General features: G+C 36.6%; 1 pseudogene; it reads right to left on the reverse strand.

Annotated features, from left to right (window-relative positions):
• Nucleotides 1-490: 490 nt before the first annotated feature.
• Nucleotides 491-5,970, reverse strand: LOC123649705 (annotated as a pseudogene).
• Between the last annotated feature and the right edge of the window lie 253 nt (nucleotides 5,971-6,223).

Raw genomic sequence — 6,223 nt, forward strand, 5'->3', positions numbered from 1 at the left:
AGGTTAACCAGATTGACAAAGGATGCTGCTAGCTTACCTGATAAGATGCAGCTCAGATGTGGCACTTTTACCATGGTGCTTAAGTAAACCGTTTTTTTGTTGTTGTTCTTCAGGTCAGTAAAATAAACAGAATTTCAGGACTATTTCATGTCTGTGTATTAACCAATTTTCATTGTCTGTTTCTCATGCTTTTGAATGATAGTACTTAATTACACTGTTCAGTCTTGCAATATCTAGATAATCTTATATTTCATGATATGGTTCAGAGCTTACAAAACAAATGTACTCACTTCTTTTTTTTTTCTTTTTGAGGAAAAATGGAAAACATTTCTTGATTGAATGGTTCATCTGCATTAGCAAATCCAGTATCCCTGAGCTAGGAACCACTGCAATAAAAAGGGAGTGAATAATTTCTCCCAAAGGAAGATTGTTTGTTGCTTAATTGTGTCTACTGCTCTGCTTATTAGGTATAAACTTTGCATTTACCAACCTAATGCCTGGCAGCACCAAGACATTTTAGTAATGGTTGATCATAAATCCAGCATTCTCCATCTTCCTGAAATAATCTTGTTTCCTTGTCATTGAATTTCCTTTTCCTTCTTTCCTCAAGCTTCTGTTTTTTGTCTTTCTTCAAATTCGTGCTTTGTTTCAGTTCCGCATCAATGTCTCTGATTTTTAAGGTGAAAGTGACATCCTCCTAATGGCATCAGGAGCCATCCTCATTCTGATCTTCCAACGCCCTCACTTTCTTCTTGATTATAGGGAACTTTTTGATATGTACAAAGAAAGTATTTCCCTGTATATTTTGCACACATTACACCACTCTATTCCCCTTCAATTGAGCGAAAAGACTTCTTGTCATTTGGAGAAAAACATCTCAGTGGTAATTCTGTGTTTCTTGCCCCTATAGAAAGTGTGGAAGATGTTATTTGCACTGTAGTCCAATTTGAAACAATGTCACATTCTCCTCCTAATTTTTTTATTTTCCCTTTTTTAAATTTTTATTTTTTTATTTCAAAATATTAAGGGGATACAAATGTTTTGGTTACATGGATCGTTTTTGTAATGCTTCAGTCCTGGCTATAGGTGTGCCTGTCACTCAAATAGTGTTCACAGGACCCATTAGGTTGATTTATTTCCTTCCTACGTCCACTCTCCCCGCTGGTCACTTTCCACTGCACTGTGAGTATAGACCTGTAACCTTTGGGGAATGTGAGAATTTAATGTTCATCATATTCTAGACACAAGACAGCTCTGCCCTATGCTATATACCCCAATTCACAGCTCATGGAGTTTTGATTTCATAAAGATATGAATATTGATGTCTTCCCAAAACACTCAGCATAAAAGGCTAAAATGGGGAAACCTGCTCAGCCACGAATGTTACACTGTTTTGGGAAACCAAGGGAACTTGTTTTTCTAAAACTAGCTCTCAGTTCTCTTCAATATCATTCTATAATGTCCAGTGACACTGAAAGATCTCACTTGAAATGCTGTTGTATGACATTTTAGCAAGCAGTCCTTTCCTTCCTGCATGAAAGGCTGAGAGATACTAATTTACAGCCTGAACCCTTTGATCATTGGGATCCTTCTAGTCACAAACAGATCCAAATGTGCAAAACAGTCTGCAGATATTTCAGAGAGATCTTCTTTCAAGAATAAATGTTGAAAGAAATACCTTAGAAAGAGCCACTCCAAGCCTAACCCGTGACAAGAGATGCATGAAAATGCTCTTATGCTCCTCCACTGACCTTGCCTCCCATCATCATCTCTATCATCACATGAATAGAAAACAACAGCATCACTTCTTCCATTGGATGTGAAATAATTAAGAGATTCTGTGGTAACCAGGCACTTTAGACTATTTCCCAAGTTGCTGTGTGTCAAGACTGAAGCAGATCCAGAAGACTATTAAGCACTTTGGAGATGAGCCACTTTGATGGACTTCATCAGCATTACAGACTTCATCTTTACTGCTGGAATGGAGAGCTCTGGGACTGCATCTGGGGACAAATTGGCATGGGTTGTAAAAGTGAGACTGCGACTAGGTAGTAAATGACCACTGTACTATTTGGTGTTGAAGTCTGACAGCTAATATAGGTCTAACTGTAGTTTCCTATCAAAGTCTTGAACACTAGAAATAAATCCTGAATCTAAAACCCAGAGGCAACCAGGGAGGCAGCAGTGAGAGCACAATCTAGCTCTGGGAAGGCATCAGGGACCCTGGGACTCTGGTGTGGGGACTGGCCCCTCTCCTAGACCCCTGCTCTACTCAAACTACAAGTGGCCAGCAAGAAAGCCATTTGTCAAAGTCCTGCTATTCATGCTTCCAGAGGAGGGAGCTGGGGCTGCTCCTGAGCACCCCTTTTTGTTTCCCCCTTTATTGGATCAATCCCCGGATTGTGGTTCAGGGGGTCCATATATCACTCCTTTTAATTGCTATTTTTTCTTTTCCAATTTCTCCTTGTGTCTTTGTGAGTTTTACATGTGCATACTTAGAAATACATAAGCAAAGGAAAAAGCTTAGCTTTCCAAAATCCAGCCAGTGACAACTAAATGTGATCCACCAATATGTGAAATTGCTGCATCTGGTAAGGCATCAATCAGTATGTTACACTGAAATTTGCAACATTTACTAAACATCTATTATATGACTGGCATTTTGCTAGACATTTTCAAATATGTTACTTAGTTTTGAAAATTAAATGACAAAAAATCTCATTTAAAAATGTATACCCTTCAAAATATTATGAGCAAATTGTAAGTCAAGAATAAAAATATAGAGTTTTGTATTAATTTATACAAGAGCTTTTGTATGCCAAATAAAGTAAAAATCAGTAATGGTAAACAATATTGTCACAACACAATTCTCCATATAATATTGATACTCTCAGGAATGAGGCCACTCCCTTCGAATAAGAGATACTATATTTAAAGATAATACTCTTTCGAATTCACAGTAATTAAAACCTTATGTGGGAGATAAATCCTATTTATTTTCTGTCTCAGATGCCAGTTACAATACATATTTTACTTCGACCATCTGACGGGAACATCTGTTACCTGTTTTGTTCTGGCTTCTGAAAGCTTTCTTTTTAAGGTGGCTGATCCCCACTATGTGTTTTATGATATACAAGTGGCATCATAGCACCTAGCAGATGTTCTTCAGCATCAGGATACATGCCTTTCATAGACCAAGGCAGCAAATCTTTTTAATTCATCAAGTAACATAAGGATTCTTTAGTAATCTAGCCTTTAACACCTCTACTCCACACCCAGAAAGACTTCCTTTGGTTACAAATACCTAAGGAAGAACACATTTGCAACCTTTATTTCCCAGGTATTCTCCTTGAGCCTAGAGAAGAGCAAAAAGACAAAACAATAGTATGTGAGAAATGCAATAACAATATAGCTCATTCTAATTGTTTTTGTGAAAAGAGAAAAACATTGTTAAACCTAAGAAAGAAATAATGCCAGTGGCAGTTCCAGTTTACTGGGTATCAATCAAGTGCCACATGGTTTACATATTCAAGGAAGGAAGTAAGGATCAAAGAGATGGTGTGAGGTGTGTCAATCCACTTAGCTAGTAAATGCAGTCTATGGCTCCCTTATGTTAAAAATCATGTGCTTTCTCTACCTTTATACTGTTGGATTTATATATTTATCACTAGAGAAGTGATAAAGGCAAGAATAAAAACAAAATATTCAATGCATTCTGTCATCTAATATTCTGTCTATATCATCAAAGGTGGTTTTGGTAGATGGTCTTCGAAATGACCATCCTCAATCATCACCAGTTCCTTTCCTCTGTGCATTTGCGTTCTGGTCACGCCCTTTCTCTTGAATTCTGCCCAGCCTGAGCTCGTTGTTTGATCAATAGAATGTAAAAGTGATCTCTAGGAATTCAGAGACTGAATATCTAGAAAAACATTCATATGAACAAAACCTTTTAATGTCCATCTGTTACTCTTGGAAGATTCAAGGAGAAGTCATTTGTCATGGGAAAAGTCTGGCTATCTTGAGAAAGACACACTGTAAGGAAGCCCAAGTTAGCCATGTAGAGAGGCTTAAATAGTGAGAGAGATGCCCAAGGAGCCAACTATGCCAGCTATTGCAGCCCAGAAACCAGAATGGAAATGAAGAAGTCATCTTGAACATTTCTGCCTCAGCAGAAGAGCACGTGAAGAAAAACCAAGGGTCCCATGTAACAGGCAGAACTGAAACCCTAGACTGAGAACACAGTAGACCCATTTCTGATATTCACAACGATATGACTAACCCCAGCTAAGGACTCATGGAGGGTATCATGGAGACAAGGCATGCATCCTTGCTGTACCCAGCCCAGACTCATAAAACTGTGTGCATTAGAAAAGAATGTTTTAACCAAGAAATTTTGAGTGTTTGCTACATAGCAATAGATACCAAATTAGTGGTGTTTTGAGAAAGAATGCTTACTATGCAAGATGCCATATTTATCATCCACACATTCTCTTTCTTATATCTGCTAATAAAAGGCATTTTATTACTATTTTTAAAAATGTGCTATTTCTTTTTTGAAAAATATACCTTTGTATATTCAGAAAGAAGAAATAAATAAGTAGTATGTATCTGAGGGTAAGGAGAATGTACAATTTTTTAAATTTTTAAATTGTAAGGGGCAGTCAGAGAAGTTACCTCCAAAAGATAATTAAAAGTTTTAAAATAAAATCCAACTTGTTCTATTGTCATTTCCATCTCTAAGGTTATCTTTTAAAATCAATTACAAAACATACATATTGAGACATAAACATGGTATTATATACAGAAGCCATACTTGATTTAGTGAAAATTAAAATGAGCTATATCCCCCTTTCACAATTGTCAGTATCTGAAAAAAGCATTGACATAAAAATTACCCAGACACTCCCCTTTTCATTTGTATCTGTTCTCTAGGCTGTCAAAAATGCTAGGAATCCTAATCCACACATTTTGATTAGGTTCAAAACCACATGACTTCAGGCAGAAAGATATTTCAGGCCAATTGGAGGCCCTTAGGGAGAGCATGACTGCTCAGCTTGATTTATTCCATGTGCATAACCACAGGAGCATAATATCTCAATGAATAAATGTATCTATTTAGTGACGCTTACTTACACCACTTTTAGTAGTAACAGAAGGTGCTATATTTACAAGAATGTATACTGTAGTTCTTTTTTTTTTGTCTTTCAAAATTAAATACATATTAAGTGCAAAAAACATAAAAATCTTAAGGAAATGGGGAGGGCTATTAGCTAAAGATTCTCCACCTGAGTTGGGAATTCAGGTCTTTAGGAAATTGGGATTGAACATAGTTATCTGTGAATTATTATAAAAGTAGACAAAATTCACCATTAGGAATTAAAATGTGGTCCAATCCCTGGTCTACATGTTCTTGTTAAAACACTCACCATTTTAAAACTATTGTAGGGACACATGAGTTTAATGTCAGAAACATCTGGGAAGAATGTGTTTAGTTTGATCAACTAAAAGTTGCTCTTTTCTTTTTTTATCTAGATCTCTGACCTGTTTACATAGTGATTTGTGATGCCTGTTGTGAAAGCAGAAGCATTGCAATTGCAGGATGAAATGAGGTATTTAGATCATTTTTCTGCGTGAAAGAAAGATGTACTTCACTTGACATAATTTAAGATAAAACCAGACCATCACTCTGTTGTCTAGAGCAGATATCCACAGACTTTTTGTAAGGGGCCAGATAGCAACAATTTTAGTCTTTTTAAATTATTATTATATAGTTATTTTTTTTTCAAAATATTATCTGGGTACAAATGTTTGTAGTTACATGAATCTCTATTGTAAAGCTTGAGTCAGGCTTATAGGTATGCCCATCACTCAGACAGTGTTCATTACACCCATTAGGTAGTTTTTCACCCTTCCTCTCCTCCCCCTTCCTACCTGTTGACTTCCGCTGAGTTTTAATCTTTCTGTGCGCATCTGTCTTCATTGGTTAGTTCCAATTTAATAGCAAGCATATGTGGTGTTTGTGTTTCCATTCTTTACATACATAGCTTAGGATAATGGTCTCCAGTACCATCCAAATTGTTGCAAAAGGCATTGATTCATCATTTTTTATGGCTGAGTAGTATTCCATGATATGCATATACCACATTTTGTTAATCTACTCATGAGTTGGTAGGCACTGGGTTGATTCCACAGATTTGCAATTGTGAATTGTGCTGCAGTAAAT

Source organism: Lemur catta, chromosome 1 (genome assembly GCF_020740605.2).
Source record: "Lemur catta isolate mLemCat1 chromosome 1, mLemCat1.pri, whole genome shotgun sequence".
NCBI lineage: Eukaryota > Metazoa > Chordata > Mammalia > Primates > Lemuridae > Lemur > Lemur catta.